General features: G+C 39.5%; 1 protein-coding gene across 2 annotated transcripts in view; it reads left to right on the forward strand.

Moving 5' to 3' along the window:
- The window catches only part of GALNT1 (polypeptide N-acetylgalactosaminyltransferase 1), a 78007-nt gene that overhangs the window by 11869 nt on the left and 47566 nt on the right, over positions 1–18572 (forward strand). Inside the window, exon 2 of one of the 2 annotated variants that reach the window (XM_079784095.1) lies at positions 14912–14966. The exons of the other annotated variant lie outside the window; for it this stretch is intronic. The gene's annotated coding sequence lies outside the window, so the exon portion shown is untranslated. The remainder of the gene's footprint in view (positions 1–14911; positions 14967–18572) is intronic. 2 annotated transcript variants of the gene reach the window in all.

Genomic DNA, 18572 nt, shown 5'->3' on the forward strand with positions numbered 1-18572 from the left:
TAACTTTTATACTGTTCTCTCTGATTAATCTCTGTCCTTAAATACTGTCCAGTTGTAATAGAAGTTCATTATTAATTTGAACCTTCTATGTGCTAAAGTGTAGTGAACTAGGAAAAAGGATTTCTACCAGAGACTGAGAGTAAGCTGGGAAAGGCCTCCCCCTTTGTATCCTTGTATAGATAGCAGCATTGAACTTGAACTCTTTATATATTAAAACTCTTTGAAAAAGGTCTCATAAAAACACTTACCCTAGAATTTCACCAAGCAGAAAGTTCCAGTGAGAAGTAGGTGGGCTCTCTTCCATGTAACTTGCCCATCACACCACGGTTCTCCAGACCTCTGGGGTAGTCCCTCACATCCATACACGGGAATAAACCTTATCCCATTTCTCATCACACCTTAGTCTTCTGGCTTCTCCTTGAACTTTCTAAAACATCTTCCTGACTTAACTTTCTCATCTTCACAGAGCCCCACTTCATTCTTGAGTCCCAGCACAGTACGTTCATGCTGTACTCCAGGGACTGATCTTCGTTCACTTCTTATTTGGGTCCTTTGGGTGAGGCAGCAGAATCCAACTCTAATTTAAGTAGGAGGTAATGTATTGGAAAGGAATTGGAAACTTACAGAACTATCCCCACTGCTAGGGAACCAAGCTTGGGAACAGGTGGAAACTTACGGCAGCTTTGGGGAGCTGCAGAGCAGAATTTTAAGAATGATCTGATGAGAAGGTCACCACTGGGATGAATGACTGTCCCCTGTATCTCTCACCTTTGCAAATTACTTGCTCATGAGACTCCTAGAGAGCACATCTGATTGGCTGAATGTAAGTCATGGTAGATATACCAGGGATTTAGTTTAAAGAACCTCCAGGAATCCTTTTGGCCTCATAGTGGGAAGGGAGATTCATCAATTTACAGTCTCAGCAAGGTTATATAAGGCACTGGAGAGGTAATTCTCCAGAAGGAAATTAGGAAATGAGAATAAATAGATGCTTGGCAACCAAAAAGAAATGCCTCCTTTTCAACATCAAAAATTTCTCCACATCATAAGTAATTTACTTGTGTGCGACAAGTAATAGCTAGAATTTACTTAGTGCTACGCTCAATACAATTTATACCGTGCCCAATCTCGTTCCTTTACATGCTGCCTGTTTTGTTGCAATTAATCTTGTGATGTATGTAGGTAACCACTTGGGTGAACTGATACCTGATTGTAGGTATCAAAGCCAGGCGCAAACCCAGGTAATAATCTGGTACTGTATTGCCCTATGCCATTTAAAAAATTATTATGGATTAGTTAATACTTTTAAATAAGTTTGGGTTTTATTAATTTTAGAGTGTGCATATTTTAAAATGGTAGTACCATGTTTCTTTCTCTCTCTCTCTCTCTCTCTCTCTCTCTCTCTCTCTCACACACACACACACACACACACACAAACACACACAATTATATAATTCAGAAAGAGTTAGGCTCTTTAGGCTGTCGATTACCGATCACTGCCTGTCCTTGTGCCGTGTGGTTCTCTCCCAGTCGTGGCCTCTCCTTCCCTGCTGTGTGGCAATCAGTGGTGGACCAGGGTAATCGAAGGTAATGATGGTAGTCCCATTCCCCCTTGCTAAGGATTGATTTAGAAATAGGCATGTTATCATTTTAGGCTGAGCAAAATTTGCAGAAGCTTCTGGAAAAGACTTTTTTCCTTGTTCGAGGCCACCTCTCTTTGTGTAGACATTGTCATACATGAATGTGAGGCTCTGAGCTGCTGCAGTAATCTTATTATCAAACCCACAGAGGAAACCAGCTCAGAGAGAAACCGGCTTATAGAGCTGAGAGAATCATCGAGGGATGGAGCTGGAGCTGCTAGGTTAAGCCAATCCTGAAGTTCCACCCCACTCTTGGACTAAGTTATGTGAGTCAGTAAATTTCCATATGTTTAAGCCACTTGGAGGTGTGATTTCTGTTCACTTTATAACATCCCAACTGATGGCATAAAACAGAATTGCAACGGGAAGAGAGGTTTCTTCTGCTGGATGTTTAAAGTAAAATCACAAAACTTTTTTCTTTTAAAGGGTCTAACCTGGCAAGAATTAGAGTAAAAAAACCTGGGCTATGTCACCAGACCTAAGTTTTCTATTGGTAATAACAGGGTTGCCCTGGATGGGCTGTAATGTACTTTTCATCTAAAATGTTTTCTAATTTTGGAACCCATGAAAAGTATCTGGTTAAACTTAATTAGGATTTAAGGAGATGGTTTTTAAAAACTAGTGAGCCATCTCAGCTTTTTACTGTAATCTAGTAGCCCCAAAACACTTCATTTCTACAACTTGTCTCTAAGTAGTACTGGTAAAGTCTTTTTAATCCTCACTCGAGAATGGATTTTATATTGAATTTTAGAGAGAGTGGAAGGGAAGGAGGGAGAAGGAGGAGAGAGAAACATCGATGTGAGAAAGACACATCAATTGGTTGCCTCCTGCCTGTGCTCTGACTGGGGCTGGAGCTCGAACCTGCACCCAGATACATGCCCTTGACTGGAATTGAACCCGTGACCTTTTGGTGCTTGAGCCGACACTTTAACCACTGAGTCTGGTAAAGTCTTTTAACAGTGTTATTAAAACTTTTTTCTTTCTAAGGGCTTAAAACTAGTAGCACTTAAAAAAATATTTTGGTTTCTTTAAGATTTTTCAGATTTTATTCTTTGTCTCTCTGTTTCTTTAACTTTTTGTTGTGAAAATTTTCAAATACATATAGAAGTAGAGAGAACTGTGTCATGAACTCCCACATCCTCACCTTCTCACCTCAGTAACTGTCAACACTTGACCATCTTTAAACAAGTGGCTGTAAGTGCTTACATTTGGCTCTTCTCAGCAGGCTTTTTTCCAGCTAAACTTCAGGTCTCCCTTGTTTTAAAGTTTCAGTTTATTTAATATCTTTTTTAACATCAAAAGAAGTTACAACACTGAAAACAAGTCTTTATATTAGTAGGTGTGGCAAACAATTATGAATATTTAGGCATTCATATTTGTACATGTGAAGGTAGGATGAGTTATACTGTCCTAACATACAACCCCCAGATCTCAGTGGCTTAAAACAACACAACTCGTTGGCTCTGTTACTGGTTGGCTGTGGACTCTGTTCTGCCTCAGACCCCGCTGGGACCCACACTGAGGGAGCCGTGACTGTCCTGAAGGTAGCCAGCACTGCCACAGAAGGAACAGAGCAGGGCAAATTGTGCAGTCTCTTAAAGCTTCTGTATGAAGTAAGGCATGCCATTTTGTTCACACGTCATTGGCAAATTACAAGGCCTAACCCATTTTTCAATGGGATGGAAAAGTGCAAATCTACCATGTGCTTGCAAAGAGAACCAGAAATACAGGGTGTCCCCCCAAAAAGTATACACACTGGAACAGCTGATAGCTCAGTTTTTAAAATAAAATGTATTTTAGTGAACATTGCCTTTATAATTATTCATAATGGGTGTGTACATTTTTTTGGGACACCCTATATTTGGTGGATAGCACTAATGACTCACACTATCATGACCAAATGGAAAATCTCATCTGCCTTTCACCTTTATGTGTAACAGCGAAGGCTTCAAGACTTGTTAACTCTCATGGAACAAATGCAGGTGTTAAAATTAACCTCATTGTTTTTGTAGCTCTTGTTTATTTAAAAGCCACTTTTAGACCAATTAGAAAAAGTCCTCAAGAGAGGCAATACCAGTTTCTAGATTGGATCCCGTTGTTTTTTTTCTGGAAGATACAGACTTTTCATTTTTCTGAGGTGAGGCCGTGTACCAGGGGAGGGCAGAATAATTTAGCTTCTTTATTTCTCATTAGAGGATGGCCTTCCCCTCATCTTCTTTATTTAATTAATTATTTATCTATCTATTTATTTAAATGTTTTTCTTGATTTTAGAGAGAGAGAAAGGGAGAGTGAGAGAAAGAAACATTGGTGAGAGAAATATGGCAATGGAGCAAGAAGCTCTCAAAAATAATTAGGCAAGCTGATATTGAATGTCAGCTATAATTGAAAAAACAAAACAAAAACAAACACCAAAAAAATTAAGGTAAGCTGAATACAGTGAGTATATAAAGGAAATACTGCATATTGAACAAAGGGTTTCTTCTAGGCAGGCAAGCTTGTTTCTGCATTAGAACATCTATTAATGTCATTATCCACATGAACAGCTTAAAACTGAAAAACAAAATAAAACCCCAAAAACCCATATCACCCAAAAAATGCAGAAAAAGCATTGATTAAAATTCACTCTTTTAGGATATGGACTCACCCACACTAAGGATAGGAGAGAAATTTCATAACCTGACAAAGGACAGCTACAAAAAAACCTACAGCAAACATACTTGATAATGAAACAATAAAAATATTCCTTCAAAACTCAGCAACAATATAAGTATGTTCCTTGCTACCCCTTCTCTCCAGCATTGCACTGGAGCTACTTATTAGTTAGTACAGCAAGAAAAGTTATGAGGCTGGATTGGCTGTAAGGAATGAGCAAAAAGAGTCAGTATTAACACTTTCATAGAAAATTCAAGTCCATGGATACAGTTTTAGGATTTATAGTAGTTAGCAAGTTGCTGACTATAAGATCAATATAGTAAAATCAGTTCTATTACTCTAACCTAGCAGCTCACAATAAAAACTGTAATAAAAATATTTCACAACAGTATTTTTAAAAAAAGCTACCTAGGAATAAATATAAAAAGAGGTACCAAGATCTTTTTATAGAAAGTTGTAAAGTTGTAAGACACTAAAGACCTAAATAAATGTGGGGCATATCATGGTTATAGGGAGAAAGACTCTCTCTTGTAAATATATCAATTTACCTGTCATTAATAAATTGATAAATTTATTGCTATTTTAATAAAAACCCTGAAGGGTATAGTTTTATTTGTTTGTTTTTGTGGAACTTTACAAGTTAATTCTAAAGTTTATTTGGAAAAGCAAAGGGCCAAGAATAGCCAAGATATTTCTGAAGACTGCTTATCCTACCAGATTTTATGTTAATGTAAACTTTAATAATTGAATTAGTGTAGTATTAGGGCAAGGAGAGACTTATAATTGGCAAAGGATTTTTTTAGTCACTAACGTACACATATGACTTGTGCGCAAGGCAGTCAATGAATGTCTCTCTCCCTCCTCCCTTTCTGTCCCTTTTCTTCCCTCTTCCTCTCCCTTTCTTTCTCTAAAAAGAAAAACCCACAAACAAACATGTCCTTGGGTGAGGATGAAAAAAAAATAATAATAAAATAAAAATGAGAACTTTTTTTAATGTAGCCACAATCTTGATAAAACTAATTCCTTAATATCATCTAATACCCAGTCTATAGTCAAATTTCCCCAATAGTCCCAAAAGTGTCATTTGACTTGGTTTGTAGATTCAAAACTCAAACAAATCTACACATTACATTTGGTTTCTATGAAAAAAATCTTATGAAGAAATAAAGCAATAACTAGATTTTATTATTTCTCTCCCCTTTCCTCCTCTCCATTTTTTAAAAATACCTCTCCCTCCCTGAAGATTATGCTTCTTCATAATAAGACAGTAAATTTTGCTATATCAGATAAAGTTTTCATCTCCTTTAAGACTGCTTTGCTGGATTCTTTTTTTGTTTTAGTAATCAAGCAGTTAACATGTATAGGGCAGTACTACAGTTAACAGCACAGCAGAAAGCAAAACTGACAAGTTACAGTTAAAATTAACTATCCCCTCAATACTATTAGGACTTTTCATTAAAGCTGTAAAATTATTTTATAGTCATTAAAAAGTGTATGCTCTTCGTTAATGTTAAATGTATCATATATTTTATAATTATTCCTCTTGATTTTATGGTTATAAAAAGGAAGCTGTAACACAGTATGTGTGTTGGAAAATTTTGCTCATGAACTTAATTTTTAAATTTTCTAAAGCTAAAATGGAAAAATGCCATTTGCAAAAAAAATTATCTTTTAGTTAGTTCTATTGGTAATAAAGACAAATGTGCAACTGTTTAGTGTATGTAAGGAGGAAAGGAGGGATAACCCAGATGTTTAGAGGTTTTAGCAGATTACAGTTTTGAGAATTAGGTAGAATTTAAAAAAATATGGAGAAGAAATGTTTTGAGTTATTGGTGTGAATTAAATAGCAGTATTATTTTAGGGACTTTAAAAACAATTTTCTTGTTAATTTTCTATTAATATCCTAATCACAGTGGTGTTTTGGGTTCTGAGAGCAGTAAACAAATCATATAATCTGCCCCCAAAGAGCAGAAAAAGTTCCAAGAAAAAGGCACTTGAGATGGTACATTTAGTGTGGATTTTAACTAGTAGCAGTGCAGAAGCAATCTGAGACTAGGGGAAGACTGAATTGAGGGAGTGGAGCCTAGAAGAGCCATTCATAGAAATAAAAGGTAACGGACCAGAAATTTGAATCAGATCAGCAGGGAGAATGCAGAACAACCACTAAAGTTATAAGCTAAGAAAATAAGTTAAATGGCATTAGGGTGAAACCAAGTAAGAGAGAAACCAAATCAGGAAATAAAAAACCACAAAACAAAAATGGATGTACCAAATTGCTGACTAGTTAAGGAGAAAACAAAGGGTATATGTGTTTTGCAGTGTGTACCTGTGATAAATCTATTCAGTAGAATTCATGATTAACTGGAGCACAATCTTGCTGTAATATACTAATAAATGAATGATTTGTTTTTTTTCACAAGGTAATTAAATATTTCAGATTATTACTGTAGGCCAAAATCTACCCCTATCCCAAATTTCTGCTTTTATTTGGCCTGTCGAGCAAAATTTTAAACTTTTTTTAAAAAATATATTTTATTGATTTTTTACAGAGAGGAAGAGAGAGGGATAGAGAGTTAGAAACATCGATCAGCTGCCTCTTGCACACCCCTACTGGGGATGTGCCCGCAACCAAGGTACATGCCCTTGACCGGAATCGAACCTGGGACCCTTGAGTCCGCAGGCCAACGCTCTATCCACTGAGCCAAACCAGTTTCGGCAATTTTAAACTTTTTAGATTTCAAAATACTGCTTCAATTAATATGCAAGTAATATCACATAGTGTTTTAAGTGAAGTAATTCTCAAAAGAACCTTCAAATTTGCAATTGTAAAAGACAAGTAACCTTCCTCTTAGGTCCTTACTGTCCTTTGATATTTTTTCTTCTCTCTCCCCAGATGATTCAGTTGTGGAGGAGAAAAAGTATGGCACTGAACTCCGGGGAATGCAAGGAGAGGGAAAATGGGGGAAAGGGAATGACAACAGAGTTTCCATTTAGTTTGCAGATTGTTTTTGGTCTTTTCATCCCTAGACCAGAGCCAGGAGACTGTGGTGTCTTGCAGTCTTGCTTGTTATCCAAACTGGCAGCAGCAATGCTGGAGGCGATAGTATAGTGACTGCTCCCTCCCGGGGCCGTTGCCGTTTCTAGTGTGGGGGTGAAAAATAAAGTTCCCTTCCATCTTTCTAAGTTCTTCTGGCTGGACTAATAGTCAGATTAACATGAGTCAGGTTAACAAGAGAAAATGTCCAAATTGATTACATACATATATGTATGTGGAAGTTCCATAATCACATGAGGCTGGAGGACAGATTGGGCAATTGAGAGTTAAAAGGGAAAGTAGGGAATGCACGGGTAAATGAGAACGCAAACACATGTGGTAAACAAATTCTTACTGGGCCACCTGAAACAATAGGACACAGAGGGGAGTCCTACAAACAGGCTTTGCCCTATTTCTCCCCTCTGCCAGCCACCGTTAAGGTGATGCTGCCTTCTTTAAGCAGGCTTTTCTATCGGAATTCCTATAGGCAGGTAAGGGGGGAGGGTTAAAGGTTCTTTCTGAGTCTTGTGTTTTATTGACCAGCTTAAAATCAATATTCTGAAAGGCATATTTTAGGGTGGCAAACTATGGTCCCTCACTAATGGATATCTACTCTGGTTATCCACCTCATGAAGTATATATGTTGCCTTTGCATTTTTGGCTTTATCTGTTGGCTAACAGTTGTGTATGGGTGTAACATTTTAGAATTTGTTTGAAATCAGAGATGTAACATATTTTTTAATAAAGAAAGTTAAACATATGTATCTTTTACAGGTCACCCAGTAAGAGAGAAAGAGAACTCTTTTTGTTCCCTGGGAATTACATTATCTCGGGTTTGGGAAGAACCAGAAGTTTTTTTGTTTTTTTTAAATAACCAATCAACTTCCCAAGCTTTCGGGGCTTCTGATGGGTCCACCCCCTAACCAATGATCCCTTTCCCAGGTTAGACTGCAGGCCTCTGTTGTCAAGCGCCTCCCTGTGCCAGTTTGGCTTCTGCTGTGCATGTGCTTATCTCCCTCTGCTCCCCTCTCTGCCCCACAGAAGGTCGGGGACGGGAGGGGTGTTAATCTAGGTGGGGTAGTGCTGTGATCCCCTGGAGTGTGTGTGTGAAGCTGTAGCTTCCTGGTGTAGCAAACAGGCTTATGTTCCTTAGTTGATTATGCTTAATAATATCTGATCCCCTTTGTTTCCTTCCTTTATTGATATCTAGCTACCTAGGATAACACTAACACTTGAGTTTGGCCAATTTGATGAGGTCAAATTAATTTCCCTGAAGACTACTGAAGTGGAGCATATCCTATATAATAAAGATGTAATATGCATATTAACCCTCATGCCCTCACAAGATGGCTGCCTATGATCAGGCCGGCAGGGGGGTTAGTGAGGGACAACCAAATGACTGAACGAGCAGGCTGTGTGGGGCGACCAGGCCAGCAGGGGGGTTAGTGAGAGACGACCAAACGACTGAACAGCAGGCTGCATGGGGCGACCAGGCTGGCAGGGGGGGCAGTTGGGGGCGACCAGGCCAGCAGGGGGCGGCAGTTGAGGGCAACCAGGCTGACGGGGGGGGGGGGCAGTTGTGGGTGACCAGGTCGGCAGAGGGGGGCAGTTGGGGGCGATTAGGCTGGCGGGGGCGGGGGGCAGTGAGGGGCAACCAGGCTGGCGGGGGGGGGCAGTGAGGGGCAACCAGGCTGGCAGAGGGGGGCAGTTGGGGGCAACCAGGCAGGCAGGGGAGTTAGTAAGGGGTGACCAGGCAGGCAGGCAGGTGAGCGATTAGGAGCCAGCGGTACAGGATTATGAGAGGGATCGAGCCTAAACTGGCAGTCAGACATCCCCCGAGGGGTCCTAGATTGGAGAGGCTGGGCTGAGGGGACCCCACCACCATCACCATGCACGAATTTCGTGCACTGGGCCTCTAGTTTTTATATGTTCATTAGTTATTTGTGCTTTGCTCATTCATACCTTTTGGCCATTTCTCACTTATGTGTTGTTCGTTTTGATTTGGAGTTTTTAATACATTCTGATTTTTGGTTGATTATTTCTATTGTGGATATTTTCCTTGAATCTTTGCCTCTCTGTGATGTCTTGGATTGCATAAAAAATTTTTAATTTTCAATTAAACTAGAAATTACTCATTTTTTTATGGTTTGTGCATTTTGAGTATTTAAGAAATTCCTCCCTACCCAAGGACATGAAGATATTTGCCTATGTTTTATTTTTAAAATTTAAAATTGGTGTTTTGTATGGTGTGAAGTAGGAATTTTATTTTATTTTTACATATGGATAAACATTTATTAAATCGTCTATCCTTTTCACACTGATTTGTAGTGCCATCTCTGACATATTATTATCAGAGAATTGAGTGGACTGCCCTTCTCCATTGCTAGTGAGAGTGGGGTTCTTGGGGTACCGAAGGAATAAGGATTTCTGGAGGACCCCATGGGAGGATGAGATGTGACAGAAAGCTTTATTGCATGGAATTACATCCACTGTTTCCAAAGTCCAATTTCCCTTAAAACAGTCACGGAAAGGGTGCAGCCTGGGATTCAGCAGAGTTAAAAGCAAAGCCAGTGTCCAAGGTTTCCATTCCATGGTGGAGCGGGGTCCCGCAGAGCATAGGGCTAATTTTAGTCCATCAATCCATTTTGTGTGGGTCCATGTGGCCGTGAGCCTCGTGGGCGAATGCAGGAGCGTGACAGCACATCCCCTGCAACAAGAGTCCCCAGAGAGCAGATGGGCCAAGAGAGGGATCTCCCTTCATTCAGGAGTTTATGTATCTCAGAGTTGACACCCTTGCAGTGGCCACACCTAGTCTGGCCAGTGGCCTGCTCCTAAGTGTGATGCCACCTAGACTTTCCTGGGCATGTCTATAGTCTTTTTTTGTCCAGTCCCTTTCCCTAGGATCTTTGAGAAAAGACCTGGGGAGTGTTAAACTGCAGCTTTCTGGCAAAGCTGTACAAATGGCATGCCTTTATTATCCAGCCTTCCCTTTGCCCTTTTTCTGTTAATTAATAACTGGGTTAATTACAATGGTATCTATATATCCAGTCTGTATATTCATGTGGGTCTGATTCTGGACTCTCAGTTTCATTGGTCTTTTAATTTATCTTTGCCATTTTATCACACTGCCTTAATTACTACATAGCTTGATTTATGGTAGACACTGCTCTTTCACCTTGTTGTTCAAAATTATATTGGGGTTTTTTTCCCCGCTTTGTTCTTCCATGTGATTTTTAGGATCTGCTTTAAGTTCAATACAACCTTAAGTTTTAAACTTTAAGTTCAATAAAAAAAATACATTGAGATTTTGAGTGGAACTGTATTAAAGTAGGTCAATATTGAGAGAATTTACTTCTTTCTGTAGTAAACCTTCCATACATGAACATGCCTTTTTTAGGTCTTTCTAAACAAAGTTCTAGTTACTATTGGCAAAAGGATTCCATTGGGTTTTGTATGTTAATCTTGTATCCAGCAACCTTGCTAAAAGTTCTCATTAGTTCTGATTGTCTTTATTTTATTGGATTTTCTGTTTCTTTTTCCCTCCCTTCTTTCTGGTTCTTAAGTGTGTTTCTTTTTCTTGTTTTACTGTTCTGCATAGGACTTCTTGGCAGGAAGAAATGATAGAAGGCAGCTTTTCCCTTTTTTCTAACTTTAAAGGGAATACTTCTATTACCAAAACGAACAAGGTTCTACTCACCCAATGAACAGCAAATCCAAACACTGAACATTGAAGTTTGCACTGAAGAAATTTAAAGCTGTTTTATTTGCAGATCACCAAGCAAGTAGACAGGAAGTTATCACTTAAAACCCAAGCTTCCTGATGGCTTTTAATCAATGGTTTTTAAAGGCAAAGCTTGAGGGCATCGGTTGTGCCGTTTTTAATCGGAGGGCTTTGGAACTGGGCCATTTATTCTAAGATATATGTATGGTAAGGAGCTTCAGCACTAGATCGTCCTGCACCAGGAACCCTTCGCTTCTGAAGGGGTTCTGGTGTTCAAGTTTCAGTCATGTCCTGGTCCTTTGTATCCATGACGGATCAGGGGTTATGTGTGGGGGAGAGGCTAGACTTTGGTTCCGGGGGCAACTGGAGGTCAACATTCTCTTCTGCATGTGCTTTAGCTGCATGACTTGAGGTTTTGGTCTGTTGCCTCTGAAAGGCAACTCAGTATCTTGTTAGAAACAGGATAGAACAATTTTGAACTGGTTCTGTGGTTACGCTTCTAAGATGTCACCAGTATGTATTTTGTTTACTGTAGATTTGGGGTTCCTATCCTTTATCAGGTTAACAAAGTTCATTCCTATTTCTGATTTGCCAGGAATTCTTTGTTTTTGTTTTATTTATCATGAATGGGCCCTGGGTTGTACTATTTCAGATAAAATTTAAGTCTGTTGCAACTATGTAGTTCCACTTAACTCCCACCTCTATCCTTTGCTCTAATTTCATGAGTATCACATATTTATATTAATAAGTTTTAATTACTTATGTTTTGAGATTTAATCCTACCATTTCATTTTGTGCTTTCTATATTTGTGGGGTTTTCTGATTTTAAATTTGTTTTTTATTGTTCTTTTTATTCCTTCTTTTTTCATCTTTGATTTTTAAGTTCACATTGTCTTTGCTTAATTAGTTAACTTTTAATTTTTAATATTTGATCTTAAAAAGTCTAAAGTAAATTAAATATACCTAAACACAGCAACCTTAAAATGCTTTAATTTCAATCACCATTATTCCTTCTTACATGGCATTGTTTTCTGGTGTTTTTATTCATTTAACAAATAATTTTTAAACTCTTCTACCATGTGTCTGTCAGGTACTATTCCAGGTGCTGTAGTAGTAGCATTGAACAAAATAAAGTCTCCGCACTCATGAAGCTTACAAGATAATTCATAAAGTGATTCATATGTTATGGTATAAATTAGTGTTTGTTGTTAGAATGAAAAGGAAAGCATTAGGAAACTAGAAAGAATAATGCTGTTTTATATATGAGTGTCTGCTATCTTCAGACATTCCATAAAATTTTTAGGATTCAAGTATGAAAAACATAATTCTCATTCTGGAGGAGCTTATAGTCTAACCAGAGAGTTCCAGGAAGATGATACAGATATGGGAGCCATTGGCGCATGGCGGGTGAAGCTTTACCACTGGTGAAATTTCCATGGAGGGTATGTAGAGGGTCAGGACAGAGTGGAATGAGCCGGTGAAGAAGACTGAAGCATGGTTAGAAAAGTTGAAGGACAAGAAGTGACTCCGGGAGCCAGGAAAAGAAGAGGTTATATTTTATTTATAGCCTTCCTATTCCAAAAGTAATCAAGGAGGCTGAGATCAAGTAGAATGAGTCTGAAAAGGAGATTTGTCTTGGTAATTAGGACATTACAGGGACTGATCAACAAACGGTTTTGTTGAAGTGAAGCCAGACTACACTGGGTTGTGGAGTTGAGAAAATAAAGACTACTTGTTCAGAAGATGGTAAAGGAAAGAAGAGAGATAGTTTGAGAAGAAGAGAACTCCATTAGAACTCAGGGCTAAAGTTGGTGTTTTGGCAAAAATACAGAACAAAAACCTTGGAGATTTTGAAGACTCAATGGCTAGAAAATAGCGTGGGCCCCTGGCCTGGAGGAAGTTCCTGCCTGGTCCTTTACTTGCCAGAAACTGCTCCCCAGGATCCCTGGGGGTTTCAATTGTTGATAGTGGCAATATATTTTCTAGTGTCTGAGATGGTGGTTGAACTGAATACTGAAGCCACAGTATTCTGTTGTAATTATTTCAACATATTCAAGGGATAAAAGTACAAACATGGGTAAACTCCCCCTGACCATTGCTCCTCAACCATATCTCCCAGTTTGTCTGTTTATGGTCGCCTGGACACTCCATGCATTTTTTAAAAATATATTTTATTGATTTTTTACAGAGAGGAAGGGAGAGGGACAGAGAGCTAGAAACATTGACCAGCTGCCTCCTGCACACCCCCTACTGGGGATGTGCCTGCAACCAAAGTACATGCCCTTGACCGGAATCGAACCTGGGACCTTTCAATCCGCAGATGGACGCTCTATCCATTGAGCCAAACCGGTTTCGGCACACTCCATGCATTTTCCTGCCTCCCTATTTATTTTAGCTCACATTGTTTTGTCCACTTGAAATATCCTTTTGTCTTTTCATAACTCAAATCAGTTCCTCATTCATTCTCCCTACCACTTTCACTCCTTTGTGCACTATACTAGTAGCCTCTATCACTTGGCACCTGTCGCAAAGATACGAAAGTGTTTTGTAAATGGTGAAGTGCCACACAAACTTGCCTTGTTATCCCTCCCCCTAAACGGCAAGCTTGTTGAGGACAGGGACTGAGTCTTTTTTTTTTTTTTAATATGTTTTTAAAATTGATTTGAGAGAGAGAAGGGAGAGAGAGAAAAGGAGAAACATTGATTGGCTGCCTCATGCATGCTCCCTACCAGGGATCAAGCCCGCAACCCTGGCATGTGCCCTGATCGGAATTGAACCAATGACATCTTGGTACCTGGGATGACATGCAGCCAACTGAGCCGCACCAGCCAGGGCAGGACTGAGGTTTTTTTTCACATTTATCTACATCAGATTTTACTTGGCATAGTGCTTACACATGCTTGATATTTATTAAAGTTTGAATAAATTAGGGATATGTGATTGTGATAGATTAATGCTGTGTCTAAGATGGACATGTTATATACCAAGTTCTAGTTTGTAGCTATTAAATTTTCATTGAAATTCTACCTCTAAGTAATCTCCTGTAAAAGTAGACTCCTTAATTTGGATTCTCCACTGATTCACATCTCATTTTTTCCTTCACAGAATAGATGTCTGTCTAAATAAGTAATTGTAGGTTACAGAGTGGTGTCTTAGGATGTTTTTGACTATGGTTAAACAATGCAGGCTTTATCAACTGACCTAACAAGAGGTCCAGACATAGAGATTTCAGGGTTTGTCTGCTCAGTGACTCCATGTTATCAGGTGCCCATGTGCTTTCCATGTTTCACTTTACCATCCTCAGCGTGTTGTTTCCCTCATGACCTCAGATGACTGTGTATCCTATGCAAACAATTCCCAAAGGCAGAAAAGGATAGGTTTTCCTCCAGCATCTCGATGAGGGAACATGACTGTTTCTGAAAGCTTCCCAACATACTTCCTCTCAGGTGCCATGGGTTGAAATTTGGTCATTTGCACTGGCAAGAAGAAGGATCATTTGAATTCAGTTGGGGGTCTCATGCCTTGAAAAACATAGGGTCTGAGGGTGGGATAAGGCATAATATCTGCCACACGTGCTGTTATGTGTCTTTGGCTTGCCCATCTGGAAAATTAATATCCTCGTAGATTTGTAAGAGGAGGCAAGTATTTCCACTGAGCTTGGTGTTGGTTCCAGTAATAATACTTTATCCATTGACTCACTCATTCATGGACTGACATTAACTGAATGCATTGTGTGCCAGGCATCATGCTCAGCATTGGGAGGTGCGGCTGGTATAGTCCAGTGGAATAGGGTGGCTGAGGTAAGGGGGGAGGGTAGAGTTATTCTTTAATAAACTGATTATAGGAAATTTATTTTTCAACAGGAGATGTGGGACATGTGGATTTGGGATATGAATTCATTTGAAAAACCACTTTGGGGTAAGTTGATAGCTGGGAGTGAATGACTTCAGGATTCCACTTCTTTTTACATTAGGGTTTGTTCTTACAGCTCCAAAGGTTTCAAACTTTTGTTGATTGTACTTTATGCTGCATACACGCACAAGAAAATGGCTTATACTAAAATTCCATTTTAGTAATTTGAGAAGTTTAACCACCAAGCATAGCTCAGTACTAATTAGTGCATTCACTTCTCAGTAGGGAGGTTAATTTGAAGACTAAATGAAGACCAGGTTTAGAAATGAAAAGATACTGATTATATAGGGTTTAACCTGCTTGATCTTAACCAGTAATTCTGCCATGTGGACTGGTAATCACTCATAGAGCCAGTGTTGAAGATAGAGGGTTAAAGTTGGTCTTTTCAGTAATCCAAGTGGCCGTTTGAATTCTCATTGCATCAGTACAAATATAAAAGGTTCCCAATTTTTGTTTTATCTAAGAAAGTGCTCTAAAATACTATTTCCCATTTATTGACTGTGTACTATAGTATCTGAGTGGGTTGTGCATTACTTCATTTAATTTTGTGTAATGTGACTATAAGTTGGTTATGATTTTTTTCATTTAGAAGAATAAAGAGTCCCATATTTATAGGATCATCATAATACGTGTTGGAATTGAAACCAAGTTTTAATATGCTGATTATGTTGGGGGTTCCCAAGATCACCTTCACGTTCAGTGATTGGCTAGGGGACTCTCAGGATTCAGCATATCTATACTAATAAAAGGGTAATATGCTAATTAGACAAGATGTCTTCTGGACAACCATCCGGATGTCATTCCGGACAAAACCACTGTGGCGTGGGCCAAGGCAGAGGCAGTTAAGGGCGACCAGGCCGGCAGGGGAGGGCAGTTAGGGATGACTTGGCTGGCAGGGGAGGGCAGTTAAGGGGATCAGGCAGGCAGGCAGGTGAGCAGTTAGGAGCCAGAGGTCCCAGATTGTGAGAGGGATGTCCAACTGCCAGTTTATCTCTACTAATAAAAGGGTAATATACTAATTAGACCAGACGTCTTCCAGACATCCTTCTGGACAAAACCACGATGGCAGGGGCCAAGGCAGAGACAGGGTCGACCAGGCCATCAGGGGAGGGCAGTTAGGGGTGACTTGGCTGGCAGGGGAGAGCAGTTAGGAGGATCAGGCCAGCAGGGGAGAGCAGTTAGGGGGATCAGGCATGCAGAGTGGTTAGGGCAGGCAGGCAGGTGAGCAGTTAGGAGCCAGAGGTCCCGGATTGCAAGAGAGATGTCCAACTGCCAGTTTAGGCCCGATCCCACAGGGGATAAACAAACAAACAAACAAACATTTATTTATACGGTGTAAAATTTTTAAACTGGCAGTTGGACATCCCCTGAGGGGTCCTGGATTGGAGAGGGTGCAGGTCAGCCTGAGGGGACACCCCCCCATGCACGAATTTTGTGCACCGGGACTCTAGTAGTCATAATAATGGCTAAGATTTATTACAGTGAGAAGATACAAAGCAATGTTAACAAGGGAAAGAGTGCGGGGGTTTGAGGGGTGACGTCTGGAGGAACCAGGCACAGGCTTCCAAGAGCCCTCTCTGTTCTGTGGCGTAGCTCAGGATGTGCTTCATTCCTCCAGCAATGAGCTGTGACAGCCTGAAGTGCTGTCAACTAGGGAAACTTGTTAGACTCTTTGTCAGTGTTTTATTGGGGCTCGTGATGGAGGCACCCTCTGCCTAGCATGTACCAAAACTTTAGGCTCCCAGAGGGAAAACAGGTGTTTTGCATAAACCATTCTGTTTGTACAAATAGTTTAGGCACAGTGGGGCACACTTGTCCTTTAAGGTAAGTTTTATATTGGTGTAGGGAACTGTTAATCATTCAAGTTCTCAGACACCAGCCAAGGACCAACCTTACAACCAAGTCTTTCTGAGGATAGCAGTCTCAGGCCTACTCTGTTAACTTTTATCCTGTACACTGATTCATTCATTTAAGGAGATTGTAATTATGATCATTTAGCTTCTGAAAAATGAGAGAAGTAGGTCATGGCCAGTCAAATTCTTTGGTGGTGTTTGTTTTGTGGATCCCATGATTTGCTGGAAGGACTCACACGACTCAACATCATGTACTCAGGTTCAGATTTAATACAGCAAAGGATACAGTGCAGGAACAGCAGGAAAAAGATGTATGGGTGAATGCTTGAGAGATCTGGCACAGACTTCCAAGTCTTTCTGCTAAGAGAATTACACGGACACAATTTCCTCTGTAGCTGTGAACGATCAAGACATGTACAAGATGTCTCTCTGGCTAGGGAAGCACATGAGTATTACAATCCAGAGTTCTTCCAGGAAGTTGGTCACACAGGCACATTTCTGCCATCTGGCCAGCCTGGTAACTGAAACTCAGAACCTAGAAGAGATACCAGGCACACATCATAAATCTTGATGACTACTTTAAACATTGCTAACATCCTGGTACATCCTGACCCACTGCTTCTAACATCCTTAATCAGTGGCTGAACTTTTCAGGAGTTCAGTTCTCAGTCTGGCCAAGAGTCATTGCTATGCTCCAGGCATTCCCCCAGGATTAGCAAGGACTGAGTAAAACAGACCTGCCGTGTTAACTCCTTCCTCACAGCATCCTACCTGAGATAAGGCTGCATTTGCTGAATGTAGTATTTGCGCTGATATAGTATTTAGAATATGATATTCTAAATTTAAAAAAAAGAATTGATAGTAGAAATATTTGACAAATTTCACTTTTCTGAGAAGTTTGTAGAATATTTTCTTTTAGGGATTTATATAATGGTGACTTTTGGATTTCCCATTTTTGTCCACAACTATTTATATTATATCCAGATATGTATTATGTTAAGGAACAAAACAGAAATAATGAAGTTAAAATGGTTAAATCAAGATATTAGACAGAATTAATTTTTACTTTATGAAGGCCTATTTTGTGAGGGACTTTTAAACAGAATGGGGTCTCTTTTTTACAGAATTTGCAGATATACAGATATAGCAGTTTTGCAAAAAGAAAGTAACCCATAGTTTAAAAATTGCCTGATACCAGCATTTGAAACCAATCTCTACTACTTTATTTATTGCTATTTGAACCTGCTTTATATTATGCAAAAAAGAAAAACAAAGGATATGGGGAAAGTTCCATGCTTGAAAATGAGAAGTTCTGAGTTAATAAAGTTAAGTAGGTTTCCTTATTGCAGAAATTCACAGAACCTTCGGTGCCATAATATATAGTATGAATCTCCCAGGGCAAGGAGAGCACATGGCATTCCCCTAATTTATTTGACCATAGACTTTCTTTAGCAAGGACTCTCAGGTTTGAGTCCTGCAATAACAGTGTTCTTTAGAACAAAATAGAAGAACGGGGAAGCCATAAAAGGTTTTAGGTAGAGGAAAGACAGAAAACAATTACAGAAAAATTTACTTTAAGAAAATCTTGTTGCAGAAGGTTTAGTGTCTTATATTGCCTTCTGAGAAAACCTGTTTAGAAACTTCCCTATCTGGATGTCTTTTCCCTGCCAAGTTTGCTGAATTGATGTTTCTCTTATAATGTGAATGGCATGTCTCTTAGACTGGTGATTAGCAGTGTGATAAGTGCTTCTGTGGTGTG

This window comes from Cnephaeus nilssonii, assembly GCF_951640355.1.
Source record: "Cnephaeus nilssonii genome assembly, chromosome: 11".
NCBI lineage: Eukaryota > Metazoa > Chordata > Mammalia > Chiroptera > Vespertilionidae > Cnephaeus > Cnephaeus nilssonii.